General features: G+C 43.5%; 1 pseudogene; it reads left to right on the top strand.

The window, feature by feature from the left end:
- Positions 1–1078: 1078 nt before the first annotated feature.
- LOC112627017 lies at positions 1079–8580 on the top strand (annotated as a pseudogene).
- Positions 8581–22571: the final 13991 nt, after the last annotated feature.

Below are 22571 nucleotides of genomic sequence, written 5' to 3'. Positions count from 1 at the left end.
AGGTCCCAGGTGGAAGCTGTGAGGCGTCTTATGACCTGGCTTTGGAAGTCCCAGAATATCACTCTCATTTCATTCTATTGCTCAAGCAAGTCACTAAAACAACCCAGATACAAAGGGAAGGGAATTTAATTCTTCCTTTCTATGGTTGGAATGTCAAGGTCACATTGCAGAAGAACACTTGGGAGAAGAAATATTATTGCCTTTCTCTTTGGAAAATACAATCTTCTGCAGAGGGAGATTTACTTTTCACTGTTCAGTCTGTGATACTGCTTGAATTTTCATCCATGTGGACTTCCAAATATATTCCATGATTTTAGATCAACCATGTTTATATACCTATTCACTTGTGGCTGGTTAGTAACCTCATCCTTCTTTACTGGCAAGTTTTCAGTGAGTCCCAGGTGGTAGCATTCTGTCACAATCATCAATAATGGCAGGTTCTGAATTTTTCTGAGTTTCTTACGTATTTTCACTGCTTTTCAGACTTAGACATCAAGTTTCCTGTTTTTAACCACCAATCCACATTCCCAGTTAAAAATTGTAATTTTGAAATGATTATCGTTTAAAAAGATGAATAAAGAATGACAGTATAACCACAAAAACAGAGTTTTCAGAGGTTATCAGAGACCTGCGGTGGGAAGTGAAACTAAGCGTGGCCATATAGTTCTGAACGAATCATTTGATTGAACACACTGTGGTTGGAAGTAAATTGCTTTGTGGAAGCTGTGTGTGTGTGATTAAATACCTTTTTTCAAAAGTTTGGTAAAGTGGCAAATCCATGTTTCAAAGATCTGTCTGCTCAGGCTGTGATCCTGCAGGGTAATCTATGGGCCATATTCACTTGGATCAGACTACAGACAGAATACCACCAGGTTCTCTCATAACAAAAAAGCACCACAATATTTCAACAACTTGTAGCATATAAAAAGCAAAATAAAACAAAACAAAGCCACAAGCTTGGATGACATGGAAAAACAGGAACCTGCATGTTTTGCTTGCAAATACATGTCTCAAAACCCTTCAAGATTTCCAAAATTCAAAAGAATGTCTTCCCAAACATTTAGGTAAAAATGGCACCATGTGGCCTCCCCTACGCTGGTGCACTGCAGGATGTGGGGGTTCAGAAAAGTGGAATTGGGGAGAAAAGAGAGACGCCACAGGAAGAGACCTGGACATTCTTTTCTGCACTATAGGACCCTGTCAGTGGCCACCGTCACCTCGCAATCCTGAGATGATCAACAAAATCAGAAAAGGTCTGGATGACAAAATCAGGCTCCAGAGGAAGGTGGTTCATGGGTCCACGTGGATGTGAGAGGAACACACGGTCAGGATGCATAGCCTGCTGGGAAGCCTTCTGAGAAAGCCAGGTGCTAGACCTGTCCTGGTGTCCAGCACAAGGGAGGAACATCCTCCATGATATTCCTCCAGTCATTAGGGCTAGATCAGTGAAAGTAGGCAGATGTCAGGGCAAGGGGTGACTATGGTCAGAAAGCCACACCCTGCCCAGCTCTATACCTTCAGAGGGCCACAGTCACACACCTGCAGGGAGTAGAAACGAGGACGGGGTGACCTATGCCACTTGGCCCCACCTCCTCAAAGACATGTGGCAAGAGGATCCATGCACAGTAAGGATCTGGATGGAGCAGACGTGCAACCTCAACCCTAAGAGTGGATTCTCTACTTAAATGAGCATCAGGTGTCCGTAAGTCATTTAGGAGGGCTATTTGGGGGGAAATCTCAATTATAGGAATTATCTACTCTACCCACCCATTATAGTTACTTGAATTGTGTTGGACCATGGCAGCCTCAAGGTTATATTCAACTTTTACAATAAAATGACAGGGTAGTTGAATCATGACTACACTATTATTAGCTATATGATGGTCAAGTTGAAAATCAAAACTGTCCCCTCATTCTTCAGATTTTATTTTATTTCAAGAATAACAAGAGCCTGGGGGTGGTGGTTCACATCTGTGTTCCCAACAATTTGGGAGGCTGAGGCGAGTGGATCGCCCAAGAGTTCAAGACCAGCCTGAGTGACATGGCAAAACCCCGCCTCTACAAAAATATATATATATATATATAAATTAGCCAGGCATGGCAGTGTAGCCTGTAGTGTCAGCTACTTGAGAGGTAAGGTGGAGAATCACTTGAGCCTGAGAGATCAAGGGGCATTGAGCTATGATCATGCCACCACTCTCCAGCCTGGGTGACAGAGTGAGATCCTGTCTGAACAAAACTAAAAATAAAAATTAAAAAAAAGACAAGAATATTTGAGGTGGCGGTCATTGCTAGATGGAGTATGGATTGTGTGTCTTTACACCATATTCTTGCTTGAACTTTCTGATATCCTGCTGAGGAGCAGTGCCTCTGTTTTACAGATGATTAATCTCAGAACAGGAAAGTAGGCTATTTGATTTAGTGGTAGTGCAGGAGGACAATCTGTTTTGCTAAAGTGTTTTTAAACTGCTCGTCCATGAAGGGCATGCACTGGCAGGCAATGATCTGCCTGTGTTCTCGAGTGAGGCTGGTGTCTGCTGAGGTTGGTTGGGTAGGCAGTTTCCTGGGTGCCCTGACAATCTTAAGATTTTTTTCCCCAGCTGCGATGATTTGAATGTTTGTCTCCTCCAAAACTCATGTTGAACTTCGATCCCTAGTGTTGGAAACTGGGCCTGATGGGAAGTGTTTGGGTCATAGGGGGATCCCTGATGAATAGAATAATGCCTCCCTTTTGGGCGTGAGTTCTCACTCTATTAGTTCCCTGAAGAGCTGGTTGTTAAAAGAGCCTGGTGCCTCCCCACTGTCTCTCTTGCTTCCCCTCTTGCCGTGTGATCTCTGCACACATGAGCTCCCCATCTTCCATCATGAGTGGAAGCAGCCTGAGGCCCTCACCAGAGGCAGATGCCCAGTCATCAAAACTGTAAGCCAAATAAACTTCTCTTTATAAATTACTCAGCCTCATGTATTCCTTTATAGCAGCAGAAAATGCACTCAGACACCAACTGAACAGAAAACTACCTTGATGGGGCTGGAATTTAAGTCACAGTCACTGCCATTTCCAGCAGATGATAAGGTGAGCCTCCCAGAGGCCCAGCTCTTGGTGTGAGAAGCTTCTGGATGGAGTAGGTCTGCAGTGGGCTTACTTCTGAGCTCAGGAATCTATGTACTTGTATGTTAGTTTCTACTTCAGCAGAATCACACACTTAGAGGCTTAAAACTACATTCATTTATTCCTTCATGGTTCTGTAGGTCAGGCATCCTCTGTATTATCTGGAGGCTCAGGAAATAATCTGTTCTCAAGCTCATTCAGGCTGTTGGTAGAATTTGTCCTACGCAATGTAAGACTGAGGTCACAATTCCCTGCCAGAGATTACTTTCTGCTCCTAGCAGCCCCCTACATTCCTTCTCACATGGGCTGCTCCATCTTCAAAATGGCAATAGTGCTGCAAGGCTGGCCAAGCTCTTCAGTTTCAAGTCTCTCTGATTTCCTCCTTTCTGTTCTACTCTTCTGCCACAACAGCCATAGAAAGTTATCTGGTTTTAAGGACTCATGTGATTAAATTACACCCATCCAGATACTCCCTTTTTGTGGGTCCACTGTGCCGTATAACGTAACACAATCACAGAAACAATGCCGCATGTTCTCAGGCTTTGAGGGATAAAGATGTGGGATCTTTTTAGGGGGGAGCATTTTTAGAATTCTGCCTGCCACATTCTGGTTCTGTTGCTGAGACCCAAAGAGAGTTAGTAAAGGACAAATGACTCTGCTAAGAGTGACCAGGGGGCATGTTTGTCCAGGCTTCATCAACATTGCTGAGCACGTTCAAGTAACAACACTGCAGTGGGTCTTGCAGTCCTTCACATGTCCAATTTAGTCTACTGCAGCAGTTCTCCAAGTGGGAGCCCAGCGTCAGCAGCAGCAGCACCTGGGAACTTACTAGAAACATATATTTTGGGCCCCACCTCGACCTACAGAATTAGAAACTCTGGAGATGGGGCCAGAGGTCTGTGTTTTAGCCAGTCCCTTGAGTGACTCTGATGCTTGCTCAAGTTTGAAAACTATTTCTCTAAGGTAAGTCCCCAATTTCCTTTTCTGTGGAAGTAAAAGTGGGGGAGCAGTCAGATAGGTAATCTCTAAAATGACCTCCATTTCTAACAACCTATGATTTGTGAATATTACAAAAACAATTACACTGTAGAGACCAAAGGATGCACGTATATGTCATTGTGTGTGTGTGTGCGCGCGCGTGTGTGCTTCCATACACATCATGGTTAAGAGTACAGGCTCTGGAATCTTTTCTACAATCAAATCCTGGCTTCTCCAATCACTAGCTATGTAAATGGGCCAGTTGCTTAGCCTCACTGAGCCTCAGTTTCCTCATTTATGAATGATGGGACCTACATCATAAGGTTATCAGGATCAAGTGAGATCATAAGTGAGAACTTACATATAGTAAGTTCAATGACTCTCGGCTGTAATTATTTCATCCTGTTTAGTTTCTGGAAACTTTCTCCTTGAGTGCTTGAGTCCATGGTGGGAGTAAAGCACCTAGGCCCTTGTCAGGAGGCCCTGAAGGCAGCCCTGGGAGGCACTGCCTGGGAACTGAGGATGAGCCGCTCCCAGGCCTGAAGGCAAAAGTGAACTTTCTCTGATTCCTAGCATCAGCTTAAGTCCTGTCACTGCAAAGGAAGACATCTTGGTAAAGCATGTGCATATAATCCCACAGCCACCTTGATCTCCTCCTCTGAGAAGATCATACCACCCAAGGCAGAAAGCACGCGTCTGAACACCAAGTCAGCTGAGATGTGGAGAGCAGGGCTGGAAACCCTCAGGGGCCTTTGCTGTGTTTTTATTATATTTGTTATTATTGGTTTTTGTGTTTCATTGTTGTTTTTGTTTGTTTTACATGTTCAAAGGAACAGAAATAGTTAAAGGCCTGGAACAGAGTCAACATGTGCCTCTATAAAGTTGAGGTCAGGAAGTGTGTCACTCGGGGGACATAAAGCAACCCCTACCCCTGCCCTGGCTCACAGGCCTCACCAGTGGAGCTGCGAGAGGTCTTGCCAGAGCTTACTGAGAGGCCCGAGTGGAGACGAAGACCCTGTGAGCCAGAAGTGTGGGAGAGGAGAACAGCCTCCTCGCGCAGGCCGCTGTCCTCCAAGGGGAGCTGCGCTCTTCTCAGCCTGCTGGCAGTTGCCTGTGGCACTGAGGCACTGAGGGAAGGAAGGCAGAGACCACCCAGTGTGAATTGCTGCTGCCTGAAATGGAAACTGTTCTCCCAGCCATAGGCAGGCAGAGCCAGGAGGGGCTATTCCACAGCTGCTCCCCACCCGCAGCCCGTTCCCAGGCTCCACATGGCTCCCTTAGCCTCAATGCCACCAAGAGAGCTGCTCAGCCCGCGAGGCACTAGCCGGTCTGCTAACAACCACAAAACGCTCTGGGCGGGATGCGGCTGGGTCTCCTTCGCCTCCTCTGAGCCATAGAGATTGGCCCCCCCAGGGGCAAGTCTTCTGATTTGGGTTCAATCTCTGGCTGAGGTCTTCAGCAATTTTTCTGTGCCTGATGATATATGAGTGAGAGCCCGGGAACTCTTCCTGCCTCCTCTTGGAGAATGTCTGCCAGCTCCACATAGGAGGTAAGCTATTCCAGGAATCATTCATGGGAATTCGGCTTCATAGTTTTGGCTTCATAGATGGCTTCATAGTTTCAAGAGTAAGGGCCAAAGATGAATTTACAACAGCTCTTGCCATCATGTACTTCATTTATTCCTCTTTAATGTCTTCTATATATTAATCCATTTGGGTCCCTTCATGGAGGACCAAAGTTGTCCAACACTGGAGTAATACTTTCTTGCCCCCCTGCTCCCCTCTAAAAAGCCCACCAATAATTTGATTCAAAGTAGAAGAACTTTGGATAACAGAGCGTACTGCAATACTAAACAAGGTTCATAAAGTGCCATTCTGGAAGGAGCTGGAAAGACCAACAGCCAGCACCAAGGAGGTATTTTTAAATGGTGCTGAGTAAGAAATGTTAGGAAGCAAATGAGGACTATAATATAATGTAATATACGTAAATTTTAAATAAATACATGAAATAATACTCATATCTTATAAAACTACATACCTATTCAAGGACAAATATCTTTCACATTGATGTAGTGGCCTATTGGGAAGAAAGGGATTAGTGCTGGGAATGGAGAAGGAGGGAGGGAGAGAGAGAGGAAGGAAGGAAGGAAGGAGGGAGGGAGGGAGAGAGGAAGGAAGGAAGGAAGGAGGGAGGGAAGGAAGGAAGGAAAGAGAGAAGAAGGAAGGAAGGAAGGAAGGAAGGAGAAGGGAGGAAGGGAGAGGAGGGGAACAGGAAAGAAGGGAGGAGATGAAAGGGAAGAATTTAATAATGATGATAGCAGATTATGTCTTGAAGAATATGGAGTAACTCTAACATAAGTTAAAAAGGAAGCAAGCCCTAAATTAAACCTTTCATTTTACAGATGGAGAAACTGAGGCTCAGAAGGATGAACTGTTTGATGCTGGGATTTTATTGCTATTCAGTGGCAGAAACCAGGCATTTTGACTTCCAATTCAATGCTTTCTACTGCATCAAACTGCTACATGTATACTTATAATACCTCACTTCCTTCCCTTCTAATGAGTAATTCATCTAAGTACAGTTTTAACTAGAGAGGTTGACCATTGCTGGCCCAATTCGTGGTCCCTCTCCCAGAGAAGTCATCCACCCCTGCTGAAAGACCAAGGCCTTGCTGGACACCAGGTGACCCAGATCACCTTCTCCTGGCCAATGGGCCTGAGGTGGGCACCTGATTCAAGGGCAGCCCTTCCAGAGACAGGGTGGGGGTCACCAAGCATCCTGGTTTGCCTGGGACCGAGGGGGTTCCCAGGATGCAAAACTGTCAGTGCTGAAACTAGAAAAGTTCTGAGTCACCTGGGACAAGCTGGTCATCCTGGCAGGGAGGGACTTAGGAACTGTGAGGCCAGCTTCAAAAATAGATTCTCAGTGAGAAACGGGGAATCTAGCAGACCGAGACTGTTGGCTGCAATAGAAGTGCCGTGGTGTAGAAACAGGGCAAGGAGCGTTAAGGAGCTTCCATATGGGTCCTACGTAAACAAAACTCAAGAGCAGAAACTTCGAGTAAAGGGTCTATCTTTGTTCAGAGACAAGCAGACACCTGCCCTCAAGAGAAGGACTCTGCTGCTAATAGGATAAAACTCTCACATCGTCCCTTCATTTCGGGGGCACACGGTGACAAAATAGGGGTGCAGATCTCCAAGAAGAGGAATTTTGTCGCTGACGGCATCCTCAAAGTGGAACTGAAAGAGTTCTCACTGGAGAGCTGGCTGAGGATGGCTACTCTGGAGTTGAGGTCCAAGTTATGTCAACCAGGATAGGAATTAATACAGGAGCTTAAAATGAATTATTTAAGCAGATAGTGAGGGTAAGAGCGTCCTCAGCAAGCCTTCTCTCTTAACAAAAAGCAGCCCCCAAATCATTTATTTTCTAACAAAGAGCAGCCTATAAAATCGAGCTGCAAACATAGATAAACAAGCTGGAAGTTAGCACGGTGAATGCCGGCAGCTGTGCCAATAGGAAAAGGCTACCCGGGGGCCAGCCATGTTCAACATGGAGGCTCCATCTTCCCTTTTCTTTGTCAACCATGTGTACAATAAAGGAACAGGCAACAATGGCACAGGCCAGGTAGAGAACCCATCTACATAATAAAAAATTAGGGGGGAGTGGCCAGTTTCCTCACAAGCTATGTAAATAGCACACCTGGTCCAACCAATCGAAACCACCTCCTCAAGCTCATCTATAAAACCCCGTACATTTCACCGGGAAACTGAAAGACCTGCTCAGGAGCCCGTCTCTGCAGGAGAGAGAGCTTTTCTCTTTCTTTTGCCTGTTAAACCTCAGCTCTTAACCTCACTTCTTACGTGTCCACATCCTTGATTTCCTTGGCATGAGGCAACAAACCTCGGTTACTACTCCAGACAAATGACGCTGCTTCAAAATCATTATCTTAGCCACCAAAACACAGAATGTTATTGGTGAGAAGGGCTGGCAGATTCGGAAATTGCCCGCTGTAGTTCAGAAGAGGTTTGGCTCCCAGAGGGCAGTGTAGAGCTTTTTGCTGGAAAGGTAGCCACAAGAGGTCTGTATGTGTTTGCCCAGGTGGAGTCTCGGTGTTACCTCCTGGGAGGGCTTGCAGCACAGAGGGCCTGCTATGGTGTGCTGTGGTTCATCACGCAGGGGGTGGGGGCCACAGGCTTCAAGGCTGTGGTGTCTGAAAACTCTAAATGCAGGAATTTTGTGGATGGCCCGATGATCCTCAGCAGACACTCTGTTTACTTTATTGACACCGCCATGTACCAGGTGCTGGCCGTCAAGGGAAGGTCATGCTGCCCTGGGCCCCAACTGGTAAGACTGACTCTAGGAAGCCCCTGCCTGAGAACATGAGCATCATGGAACCCAAAGATGAAGTACTGCCTACTACCCCCATCTCAGAACAGAAGGGTGGGGAGGGAGCCATAGCGCCTGCCATGCCCCAGCCAATCCCCACAACATGACGGGGTCTCCTTGACAGCTGTGTCTGGCATCTGGGTGTTATCCTGGAAAGGACTTTAATAAAATCTTGTACAAAGTCACAAAGCCTGACTCGACTGTATGTCCAGTGTTCAGACTGAGGGGCCTGTTGGCCTGCAGAGCACTCCTTAACCTCTTGGTGCTAACCATGCTTGTGGAATTTGCAGGACCCAGCACAGGAGGACCCAAGCAGAGCTAACCAGAGGAATGTCCCGTGTGAGAGTGAAGGCTGATGGCTAGCAGGGCAGCACCTCAATTAACTGTCCTGTAGTTCAGGATTGTAGCTTTAGAAGCGGGATATATTTAGAATGATTTTTCCTATGCCTAAGAAAATACGTATTGCACATATAACGTAAATACAATGGTCATTATGGTGTGTGTCATACTGTGCTAAATGTTCTTTGCATTCACACTCATTTACTCCTCAACATCTGGAAAGCGGAAAGGAAATGTGCTGCGCCACTGAAGCTCAGGCTCAGAAGCAAATATGCCTAAGCAGCATGAAGCTGCCATTAGAATCCACATTCCTAAGTTCTGCTCTCTTGACCATTCTGTTCTGGAAAACTATAAGGAACATTTAAATGGTCAAAACAGTAACAACAAAGCACCTCTCACATTAGTCTTTGGTAGCCCAGAGTGTGGTCTCAGCCTTCCTGCAAGGCTCACACATGCACAGCTTACAACCAACCCCTCTTCTCTGGAGCTACTCTCATTAACTTTCTGCTCCTTATAACCATGAGTCTGACCAGCATGATTATATTTTAGGAAAACTGCCTTTCAGTAGCTCCTTCCTCAAAAACCACTGTGGCCAATTTCAGGTTCTCAAAGAGACTCTTTCCAGATGCTCCTGTTTGCTGTTGCTGCTGCTTCTGCTTTCATTGCCAAGGAAAGGGTTGCAGCAGAAGATGCTCCTCATCTGTAAAATAAGCTGGTTCTCTCCACTCAGCCTGAGCACACTCAGGGCTCCAGACGCTAAAGAGAAAAACTCTTTCCTCCATCCCCACTCAGATGCCCACTTCTGCAGCCACCACCGTATAGGATCGAACTTCTTGACAAAATTATTTGTGCCCCATGCCTCTATTTCCTCCCTTCCTGTGCAATCCTGAAGGCCCTTCCACCTTCCCACCCCTAGGAAATTACTCTGGCGTTGATCCCCAGGGCCCACCAAGAAGCCAAACCGAGTGAACTTTTTCCTGCCTTTAACCCCTGGAGAAGTTTCTGTAAGTTCCCATACCATCTGCCACATGTTCTCCTTGAACTCAGCCCCCTTACTTGCCAAATCGCAAAAGACCTCACTTGTTCACCCTCTCCTCAGCCTATTAGACTCTTTCCCTCCCCTTCACTGGCTCCACCCTCCTCCCACCCACCTACTAAGGAAATACTTTCGGATTTTTTATCCTTCCCACATTAAACTCCAAGACCTTGCCTTCCCAAAACCTCATCTGTCCGAGGCTCTGGGTACTGTCCCGGAGTAACAGTGAATTTGAGGTCTGCAGGGAGACACTTTTGCATAGGTGTGTGTAGCCTTTTGTAAAGTGCCCGTGTGGATCTGGTTTTCACTGTTTAGCAAACAGGATCACCTGGGCCTTGTTTGCCCCATGCCTTGTTATGAGACTTTCAGTTTGGCTGGCAGAATTCAGCCAGAGAATGCCCTGTGTAGGGGCAGAGAAGGACTGTAAAGTGCCAGGGGTGGGTGACTGGTTAACCATTTACCTCCCTGCCATGAAGAACAGCAGAGAAGAGGCCCCAGCCGCTGCCCACCCCTGCCCACAGCCTTGGTGTTCCTGATCCAGCACATTGCCATTCTCCTCGCCCCAGCCACCAGCCAAGGAGGCTGGAAGATCAACCAAGCTCCAACCACTGGGTGTCCCATCACAGCGTGGCTTTACTGCTAACGCTGGTGTTGCTGTTTGTGCCAGGGGTTCTGTTCAAAACCAAGCTCTTAGAAGAATTTGGAGGAAATTATGACTGCAACCATGTCTTTGTAAGTGTTATCTTCTAAGGAGGAATTTGTAGACTTTGGAGTAAGCTGTAACAACTCAACATTAACTTTTTCCCCCCAATTTTTATTATTATTGTGGAAAGTTGTGGGAAAATGTTGAAAAGTCAGAAATGTTGAAAGTACAATGAAAATCTATATGTCTTCCATCTTCTTCAACAATTTTAATGCTTGCCAGATGAGTTTCATCTCTGCATTTGTGTACATATTTTTGTTGTTATAGAACCATTTAAAAATAAGTTGCCAATAGTATGTTTCATTCCTAAATACTTCAGCATGGATCTCCTAAGAACAGGAAGTTAGATGCCTCTATTTAACACCTAAGAAGATTAACAACCATTCTATAATATTATTTAATAGCCAAGCCATATACAAAATTTCCCAGTCATCCTAAAAATATCTTTTATAGCTTTGGTTTCGCCAAATCAGCATCCAATTGAGGTTCAGATGTTGCATTTGGTTATTATTTCTCTTTAGTCTATTTAAAACAAATTTTTTTACTGAAGTAAAACTAACATTCAATACATGTTAATGCATTCACTTTAAGTGCATACTGGATGAGTTAAAAAAAATGTGCATGTCCTTATCACTACCACCCCAGTCAAAATATTTACAAAGTTCACTCCTTCTCCCTTTGCAGCCTATCTCTCCTCCTCTCACCCCCACTGCCCCGACTCCAGGCAGCTGCTGATCTGATTTTTCTATCTATAGGCAGCTTTGCTAGCTCAATAACTTCATAAATGTGATAATATAGTTTGTGATCTTCTGTGGTTTCTTTCACCGAGTATGCTCCACCTGGGATTCACCCATGTTGTTGCATATGTGAGTGGGTGGCTCCTTTCATTGCTGAGTAGTATGCTAGTGCATGAGTCCACCACCATTTGCCTATCCATTTAGCCGCTGATGAAGACTTGGATTGTTTCCGGTGTTAGGCCATTCTGATTAAAGTCTTTATGAAAATGTTTGTACAACTCTTTTTGTAGACATATGTTTTCATTTCTCTTGGGTAAAAATCTGGAGTAGAACTTATGGATCATGTAAGTGTATATTTAACTTTATAAGAACCTGCCAAACTGTTTCCAAAATGTTGACAACATTTTACACTCCTAACAGCAACATATGAGAGTTCTAGTTTCTCTGCATCCTCACCAGTGCTTGATATTATCAGTCCTTCACTTTTTGTCATTTTTGTGGGTGTATAGTAGTATCTCTGTGTGGTCTTAATTTGCATATCCCTGATAACCAGAGTTGTTTTGTGTGGTTCTTGGCTACATATATATATATATATATATATATATATATATATATATATATATATATACACCTTTTGTGGTGTGTCTGTTCAAATATTTTGTCTTTTTTAAAAGTAAGTTATCTTTGAGAGGGAGTTTCATTCTTGTTGTACAGGCTGGAGTACAGTGGCACAATCTCAGCTCACTGCAACCTCCACCTCCCAGGTTCAAGTGATTCTCCTGCCTCAGCCTCCTGAGCAGCTGGGAAAAAAGGCATGCACCACCACGCCTGACTAATTTTTTTGTGTAATTTTTAGAGAGACTGAGGTTTCACCGTGTTGGCCAGGCTGGTCTTGAACTCTTGACCTCAGGTGATCCACCCACCTCAGCCTACCAAAGTCTGGGATTACAGGCATGAGCCACTGCACTGGGCCGTAAGTTATCTTTTTATTATTGAGATTTAAATATGAATCCTTTGCCAGGTTTATGTAGTACAAATATCTTCTGCCAGTCAGTGACTTGACTTTTCAAGTACCCAGGTGACTTTTCTTTTTATTAATATTGTCTTTTAAAAGCAGAAGTTTTGTATCTCGATGAAGCTCAATTTGTCAGTATTTTCTTCATGGTTGGTGCTTTCTGTATCCTGCCTAAGAAGTCTTTGCCTACCTCAAGGTTACCAAGATATCCTTCTATGTTTTAGTCTAGAAGTTGTGTAGTTTTAGCTTTTGCATTTAGGCCTATAATCCATTTAGAGTTAATTTTTGTATATGGCATGAGATAGGAACTAATGTTTGTTGTTTGTTTTTGTTTTGCTTTGTTTCTCACACATATACCCAGTTGTTTCAGTGCCATTTGTTGAAAAGACTCTATTTTCCCAATTGAACTACCTTGGCCTATTTATTTTTTTAAAAAATCAATTGACCATATATATGGGTCTATTTCTGGACTCTATTCTAGTTCATTGATCTGTATGTCTATCTTCTGCCAATATTACAGTGTCTTGATTACTATTGTTTATAGTAGTCTTAAAACCAGTTGTGTAAATCGCCCGAATTGTTATTATTTTCCAAAATTATTTTGGCTCTTCTGGTTCATTCATTCATTTGATAGTGATTTAATTTCTTTGAGAACTGTTTTAGAGTTTTCAGTACACAGGGTGTGTGTGTGTGTCATTCTAAACATTAATCATAATATTCTAAAACATTATTCTCTGGTATTGTAAATAGGATTTTTATTTCATTTTCCAATTGTTTATACTGATATATAGACATATAATTTATTTACATATATTGATTTTGTGTTCTGTGTCCTTTCTAAATTCACTTTTTTTGTTTTAGCAGCTTTTGTACAGACTCCTTGAGATTTTCTATGGTCACGATCATGTTTTACTTCTTCCTTTCCAACATAGGTGTTTTTGTTTCTTTTTTCTTGACTTTTTGTGTGGCTAGGATCACAGCAAAATGTTTAACAGAAGTGATGAAAGAAAACTTCCTTTCCCTGCCCTCATCTTAGAGAAAACATTCAGTCTTTCACCAAAAAATATGACACTAGCTAAAGGTTAGCGGACACAGAAGAAGCATTTGACAAAATTCAAAATTCATTTGGAATAAAATGCTAAAGGCATCTATATTGTCTCCCTTTTTTTTTTTTTTTTTTTTTCTGAGAGAGAGAGTCCTGCTCTGTTGCCCGGGCTGGAGTGCAGTGGCGCGATCTCAGCTCACTGCAGCCTCAATCTCCCAACTCAAGCGATTCTCCCACCTCAGCCTCCCAAGTAGCTGGAACTACAGGTGAGCACCACCACAGCCAGTTAGTTTTTTGATTTTTTTGTAGAGATGGGGGTTCTCACTATGTTGCCCGGGCTGGTCTCGAACTGCTGAGCTCAAGCAACCCTCCTGCCTCAGCCTCCCAAAGTGCAAGGATTCCAGGCGTGAGGCCCTGTGTCCAGCCTAGATTGCCTTCCTTTAAAGACTGTTGCATTTTGTTTTTGTAGGCAGTTGATTCATTTATGGATTGGCCTATTCTTTTGAGGAAGATCTAGAGTAGCCTTTATTTTTGGTTAGTTTGGTCCTAATCCTGAGGTGTGGTCTTTCTGGTACTCTACTCAAAGCCCAATGAGGTCTTTTCACTCTGGTTGTTCAAACTTAAACATCTCCCAACTCTGTATAAGCTCCAGAAGTTGTTTAGTTCACAGTTCCCTGGCAGCCATTCTTCCCCCAGTGGTGGTTTGATCCACCTTGTGGTGCCTCACTCTGTACATGTGCCACTTGGTATTTAGCCAAAGACTTGAGGGGAACCCTATGACCTGGAATTCTTTTTTCTTTTTTTTTTTTTTTTTTCTTCGTTTTTTTGAGGCAGAGTCTTGCTCTGCTGCCCTGGTGCAATCTTGGCTCACTGCAACTTCCACCTCCTGGGTTCCAGTGATTCTAGTGCCTCAGCCACCCGAGTAGCTGGGATTACGGGCACCCACCACCATGCAGCTAACTGTTGCATTTTTATTAGAGATGGGGTTTCACCATGTTGGCCAGGCTGGTCACAAACTCCTGGGCTCAAATCATGCTCCCACCTCAGCCTCCCGAAGTGCTGGGATCACAGGCGTGAGCCACCGCACTCGGCCAACCTGGAATTCTAACTCTGCGCAATTTCTTCTTCTAAAGGGTTCTTTCTGCCTTCGGCTCCCCGAACTCCAGCATCTGTGTCTTCAGCTCAGTGAGACTTCTGCATTTTGTTTAGCTTCTCCGTCTCTGTGTTGGAATTCAGCAAATGGCTCTGTCAGAATGTCTGGGTGGTTGGGAGGCTCACCTTGTTTGTTTCCTTTCTGTCTTGATTACAGCCCTGTGCTACCAATTATGTCTGAAACCAGTTATTTGATATATTTACCCAGCTTTCTAGTTATGTATGGCAGGATGGCCAGCCAGTACTAGTTACTATGCTATGGGTGGAAGCAGAAGAGTCATTAATGTCTTCTCATTTAGAGCAGGGGTCAGGTAACTTTTTCTTTAAAAGCCAGATAGTAAACACGTTAGGTTTTCAGGCAACACTGTTTCTGTTGCAAAAGCTCAGCCATGTCATTAGAGCACAAAAGCAGCCATAGGCAATACCTAAGTTAGTGAGCATCATTATGTTCAAGTGAAACTTTATAAAAACAGGCAACAGACCCGCAGCCCATAGTTCACCAGCCCTTGATCTAGAACAGTACTCCAGCCCTTTTCCCCCTGTGACATTGATTTTGTCAAGACTCCAGGTCACTCATCTTACTGAATGCCCGAAATCCTACTTATCAAGATATCACATAACATATTCCTTTATCCCTTGTATTTTCTATAAAAGGTCATTGGGTCAAAGCCTTCATGAGAATCAGGCTAAACATTTTTTCACAGGAATAATGTCTTAGGTGATGTTGAAAATATTGCTTTTGAAAAAGTATCATCAAAGTCAGTGCAACTGAGTTATGATCATTCACGAATTCATTCATTCTCCCATGCGTCATCCATCCGCCAAAAACTCATGATGCAGTTACCTCTGCCAGGCGTGGTGCTATGAGTGCTCAACAGGATACAGTGATGTGGTCCAACTTGCCCTCAGTGGGGCTGGGGTGGGATTGGTGGGTGACACCGAAGCACAGTGCTAGAAAAGTCAGCATCTCACTCTTTTTCTGGGCAAGGACCAAAGGGCTTACTTTATCTGGAGCACTTGTAACAATGCAAATTCACTAGCCCCTTGGACCCACTGGAATAGAATCTCTTGATGAAACACAGAAATCTGTGTTTTAAGTGGTTCCACTGATATAACAGGTCAAAGGACACTGAAGGCCAGTGTGATGAAAGTCAGTTCCTAAGGGGGAAAGCCACCTACCTGGGAGGAGGCTGCATCTTCTTCTGATTTACCATTAGGTGTACCAGAGGTGAACATGCCTCACAGGTCAGCAGTCACCCAGCCTGCTTCCATTATAAGAGAAAAAGCATCCCGGCCTTGGGAACTGTAGTTATTCTTAACTATGTTCACAAATTATTTGTGACAACTCCCTTTAAAAGGTGAAGGCTAATTCCTCTCCCCTTTGGTGTGGGCCAGACTTAGTGATTCACTTCTAGCAAATAGAGTCTAGCAGAAGTGATGGTGTGTGACTGCAAGACCGGATCCTGAAAAACCCTGCAGCATCCCCCTTGCTCTCCCTTCAATCTTTTGCTCTGAGGGGCCCCAGGCATCACGCTGTGAAGATATTCCAGCAGCCCTGTGGGAGTCCACATGGAAAGAGCTGAGTCCACAGCCAGCATGAACCGGCCAGCCATGTGAGTGACTGTCCTAGTCTGTTCAAGCTGTCCTAACAAAAATATTAGAGACCAGGTGGTTTACAAACAACAGATATTTCTTTCTCATAGTTCTGGAGACTGGGAAGTCCCAGATCAAGGCACCGGCAGATTCACGGTCTGATGAGGGCCAACTTCCCGGTTCATAGATGGCTGGCTGTCTTCTTGCCATGTCCTCCTGTGGTGAAAGGGGCAAGGGAGCTCTCTGGGGTCTCTTTTATAAGGACACCAATCTCATTCATGAAGGTTCCACCCTCGTGACCTAATCACCTCCAAGACCCCACCTCCAAATATCATCACATTGTGAATGAGGTTTCATCATATGAATTTAGGGAGGACACGGACATTCAGTCTGTAACAGTGACTATCTTGGAAGTGGGCTCTCCAGCCCCAGTCATGCCTTCAGGGGACTGCAGCCCTGGCTGACATTTTGACCACATCTGTGAGGACAGATAGCTACCCAGCTGTACCACTAGAACTGCTGACCCACAGAAACATGCAAGGTAATATATGCGCTTTGCTCTTTGAAGCCCTTCATTTTTGGCCAGTTGGTTATGCAGCAATAGACAATGAATACAGGGACTTTGCACATATTTAGGGCTACTTCTGAGATCACATTGGGGAGCCCCATCTGTCACTCCATTTAGAACAGCCAGCTTCAGAACCACATGATACGGAGTTCTGCATGCTTTCCTGTTTGGCACATGTATCTTCTCAACTGGCTACTCAGCTCACAGTGAAATTCCCAGGCAAATACCTACACCAGGCCTCCAGAGCCAGGAGTTGGGGCACACACCCCCTGGGTGAACTGTGTTTGGAGATGACGCCATTACCTCCCCATTCCCAGCTGCCCTTTTGAGACTTCTTTCTGCATGTAAGGCAGCTGGGCAGTCCTGCTTCTGGCTGGGAACAACTTTTCTGGGTGTAGAGCCAGCAGCACATATGGGTATCAAAGCTGCAACCTTTGTTTCATTAACGTCACAATCTAACAAAACCAGCTGACTGGCCAAGATGTTGAAAAATAATAAAATGATGGTTTAGTGCCAAAACACTCCAGCTGATGCAATAGGGCCTATGAAGAAAAGTTAGAATTTAAGAGATCACCAATACTTTTTGTTTAGAGTGAGTTTGGGGGTGAGGGAGCAAAGCACAGTATTGAGATATTTACTTGTTGGTTTGGTTTTGTGTTTTATATCTCTCTGATAGGTAGGTGAAAAGTGACTTTTCTTGCATCAAAAATATTTAGGTTAATTTTCTAAAAAATTAGACTACAATCTAGTAAATAATAGGCAAAGAATATAAATAGTTCACAAAAAAAGAATATTCAAACCACTTTTAACATTTAAAAAGATGCTCAATCTCACTCATACAGAAATATAAATTACGGCTGTCCTCAAATCCAATCTCTCACCTATCAGATCAGCAAAAATGCAGAAGTCAAATTTAGATAACACTTCTCCATAGACAAAGCTGCAAAGAAATAGGCATATTTATTTGTTGCTAATAAGTGTAAAATGGCACAGCCCTTATGCAGGAGAATTTGGCAATATCTACCAGAATTACATGTGCATTTACATTTTAAGGTAGCAATGACACTTTCAGGAGTTTGCACTGCAGATACACCTTCACAAATCAAAAGGAACATAAGCACAGGATGACTCATTCTGACATTATTTGTAACATTGAAAGATTAGAAACAATCTAGATGTCCATCATTAGAGGACTGGTTGAAGAAACTATGGTACAGTCACACAATGGGGCACTATCCAGCCATTCCAAAAAAGTGAGAAGGCTCACTCTATGTGGAGTGATTGCCAGAAGATACAACTAAATGAAAAAAGCAAGGTGCAGGGCCGCATATATTAGTGTGTGTGCGCATGTGTGTGTGTGTGGTGTGTATTGCAAAAAGAAAGACTGGAAGGTGGAAGAGGGCAGATGAGACAGGGATGGGATCGAGACTTCTCTACATACACTTTTTAATATAGTATATGTGGTATGTATTCAAAAATTAAATTAAATTAAAAAAACAAAATTAGCCTTAATATTGAATATAAACATGAATAAATGACCCTAATGATATATCAAATTGGTAATATGAAAACAAAGAAAAAATATTTAAATGAGTTTAATATACTATTCTAACTTTACTTACATAGATATGTTTGAAGGATAAGAATCTTCAAAAAATCTTGTTACTTAACTCAGTAGTTTTATTGTTATTAACAATATTGAATTGTAATTTTGAAACTTTTTTATATTATACAATAAATCAAGATAAATGTGTAATAAATAGGTAAATGTGATAGTTCATTTCATGCATCAGCTTGACTGTGTTAACAGAAACCAAGATTTTCAGAGTAAGAAAAAGGAAATAAAAATATAAAATCAAAGTGATAGGGTGTGGATCTGTGTCCCCACCCAATCTCATGTCGAATTACAACCCCCAGGGTTGGAGATGGGGCCTGGTGGGAGGTGATTCGATCACTGGGGCAGATCCTTCATGAAAGGTTTAGCACCATCCCCTTGGTGCTGCCTGGTGATAGAGTTCTCATGAGATCTGGTTGTTTACAGGTGTGTAGCACCTCCCCTCTTCCCCTGGCCCACTTCTCGGTCCTGCTCCTGCCATGTAAGACACCTGCTCCCACTTTGCCTTCTGCCATGAGTAAAAGTTCCCTGAGACCTCCCCAGAAGCAGATGCTGCCCTGTGTCCTGTACAGCCTGTGGAACCATAAGCCAGTTAAACCCCTTTTCCTTATAAATTAACCAGTCTCGGGTATTTCTTTTATAGCATGTGAGAACAGACTAATACACAGAGTTAAGAAAAAAAGTGTTAAGTTAAATTTGAATTGGAAATGTTAATGTCAATTTATGGTTTAAAAAAAAATCTGTTAGCCCTTGAAAGTGCTGGAAATGACACTTCAGTAGCAATGAGCAAACTTCAACTCCAAATCTTGGTTTCTAAATATATTTTCCACAAAAGGATTCAGGGCTGGAGAAATGGCTTTTCCAGGTCTAGGGCAGGGAAACAAAGTGAGCTTAGGGTAGCTTATTCTCTGGGGGACACATCAAAAAATACAGAAGAACCACTGCAAAGGATTAGCCAAATTTGGAATTATTTGAACATAAAAGAAAACATTGATTTAATTGAAATTCATGAGTTTATAGGGATAGGAGACTGAGAGGAAAAAAAAAAAACAAAAAACAAAAAAACAAGGGAGAGAGAGTCTCATTTGCCATTACTGGAGAGATTTTCACACCAACCCTTGCTCTGTGCTATGGATTGAATTGTGTACCACTCCCCGCTACCTCCTAAATTCATAGGTTGAAGTCTTAACCCCCAAGGTGATGTAAAAATATTTGGAAATAAGGCCTTTTCGAAGGTAATTAAGATTAAGAGAAGTTATAAAGCCTTAAAGCAAAAAGACGAGTGTCCTTATAAGAAGAGACACAAAGAGTGTGGACCCACAGAGGTAAGGCCATGTGAGGACACAGCAAGAAGGTGGCCATCTGCAAGCCAAGGAAAGAGGCCTCACCAGAAACCAACCCTGCTAGTTCCTTGATCTTGGACTTCCAGTCTCCAGAACTGTGAGAAAATAAATTTCTGTTTAAGCCACCCAGTGTGTGGTATTTTCTTATGCCAGCCCTAGCAGACTAATACTCTGAAAATTGGTATTTAAAGGTAAAGAAGAAATTCTTACCTGGCTTTTTAGGAACACGTGTAGTCCATCCTCGTTGATGCATGAATGCTTGCCCTTCTTTACAGAGGTCTGTGATGACATCATTGAATCGGACAGGCGAGGGCCGTTAGTGGATGCTAGAGCCATTAGGAAAAGGTTTGCTGGGGAATAGACAGGGATTTGCACTGTGCCAAAATATTGCCCCAAGATTCAGCAGCCACCATCTTACAGTTCACACTTTGCACCCCTAAATGTGAGCAACCTCCCGTATAGGGCCTTCTGATATGAGGAAGTCTGAAACATACAGCATTCCCTCTGAAGTATTTTTGTTTGAATGTTTAGCAATAATCTATGCGAGCTTTTAGGTCTGACTTCTAGTTCTAGTTTCCAGAGACACAGGGAACAGAGAGCCATGTTAACCAACCCCTTGAGGAGACTAGAATGCAAGACCAGTGGTAACTGGTTGGTCAGTGAAATGAAAATAAAAATGGACTGAAGTGGTAGTCTGTATTAATGAAATAAAACTGACTTTTAAAAAAATGATTGGAGGCCAGGTGCAGTGGCTCACACCTGTAATTCCAGTACTTTGGTCAGGAGTTCAATACCAGCCTGGCCAACATGGCAAAACCCCGTTTCTACTAAAAATACAGAAAAATTAGCCAGGTGTGGTAGTGTGCACCTGTGATTCTAGCTACTCAGGAGGCTGAGGCATGAGAATTGCTTGAACCCAGGAGGCAGAGGTTGTGGTGAGCTGAGATCGCGCCACAGCACTCCAGCCTAGGTGATAGAGTGAGACTCTGTCTCAAAAGATAAATAAATAAAAATTTTAAAAATTATAAAATGATTGGAATATGGTAGCTGGGGATGGTGGCAGGCACCTGTAATCCCAGCTACTTGGGAGGCTGAGGTGAGAGGATCACTTGAACCCGGGAGGTGGAAGCTGCAGTGAGCCGAGATTGTGCCACTGCACCCCAGTCTGGGTGACAGAGCGAGGCTCCAAATCAAAAAAAAAAAAAAAGTTATATGGATTGCATATTAGATAATAATAGTGTATCAATGTTAAATTTCCTGAATTTGATACTTGGATCATGGCTTTTTAAAAGAATATCCTTATTCTCAGGAGATAAATCCTGAAGTATTTTGGGATAAAGAATTGTAATGTTCACAGTTTACTCTCAAATGATTCAATATTAAGACAATAATATTGTATTAGTCAGGATTCTCCTGAGAAACAGAACCAATAGGAGAGAGAGAGAGAGAGAGAGAGTGTGTGTGTGTGTGTGTGTGTGTCACAGAGAGAGAGATTTATTATGGAAATTGACTCATGTGATTATGCAGGCCGAGAAGTCCCCTAATATGGTGTCTGCAAGCTGGAGAACCAGCAAAGCTGACTGTGTAATTTCAGCCTAAGTCAGGAAACCTGAGAACAGGTGGAGGGAGGGGACCTGTAAGTTCTGGAGTCCAAACTCCCAAGCACAGGGAACTCTGGTGTGTGAGGGCAGGTAAAGATGAATGTCTCAGCTGAAGAAGAGAGAGCAGATTCACCCAGCTTCTGCTGTTTTGTTCTTCTGCTTTCTTCCAAAGAAATATCTTTTTTTTTATTTATTTATTGCTTGTTTATTGATTTATTTTTATTGAGAAGTTTTCACTATGTTGCCCGGACTGGTCTCCAACTCTGGGGCTCAAGCAATTCTCCTGCTTCAGCCTTTGGAGTAACTGGGATTCCAGGCGCATGCCACAGAACTAATGTTACCAGCTATCTGGACATCCCTTACCCCAGTTGAACTGACACATACACTTAGCCATCACAAATATGTGTAGGTATAGATACATATTATATATTGTAATATATATTTCATATATACACACATTCAAAATAAATACAACGGAAACAATAAAAACTTTCAGACAAAAATACAAACATTAATTTTAGCATTTTTTCCTCATAGCAAAAAATTGGAAACAATGTAGACACTTAACTGCAGGGAACCGGTGGAAAAAGTACGCTAGTTTGTCAAGGATCTTTTAATCTTTTAATTTTTTTGTTTTGTTTTGTTTTGTTTTTGAGACAGAGTCTTGCGTTTTCTCCCAGGCTGGAGTGCAGTAGCCATAACCTCTGCCTCCCAGGTTCAAGTGAGTCTCATGCCTCAGCCTCCCGAGTAACTGGGATTGCAGGTGCACACCACCATGCCCAGCTAATTTTTGTATTTTTAGTAGAAATGGGGTTTCACCATGTTGGCCAGGCTGGTCTTGAACTCCCAACCTCAGATGATCTGTCTGCCTCAGCCTCCCAGAGTGCTAGGATTACAGGCATGAGCTACCATGACCAGCTCTTTTAATCTTTTAATATTACAAATAATAATAATTTCTCAGTAGCATGCCATGCTGTTTGATAGCACTTACCTACTTCATGATCTGGCTGGCAGCCAGTCTCCATAAACTCCAGGGTTTGCTTGGGAGGTGTTCCTGGCCAGAGCTGCACCCCACTAGCCTGCCTAGGGCTACACCCCTCCCTCGCTGTACCTGGTCTCAAGACCTAGCCCCATCTAGGCTCCTCACAATGTCTCTGTAGATTCCCCAGCTAAGACTAATTCCAGGGGCATTGGGCAGTGCCATTCTGTGGTTCTTCTTTCACACACATACACACCCCCCACACATCCCTAACCACAGGCCATTCTGTCCATCCCAACTCCCTGCAGAAGGGGCTACATGCTGTGACCACCCTCTGCCTGGCTCTTCCGTGTTACTACCATCAATTACCGG

The sequence above is a fragment of the Theropithecus gelada genome, chromosome 6 (assembly GCF_003255815.1).
Source record: "Theropithecus gelada isolate Dixy chromosome 6, Tgel_1.0, whole genome shotgun sequence".
Lineage (NCBI taxonomy): Eukaryota > Metazoa > Chordata > Mammalia > Primates > Cercopithecidae > Theropithecus > Theropithecus gelada.
Note: the sequence above shows the minus strand (reverse complement) of the source record. Positions and strands in the feature narration are given on the sequence as shown.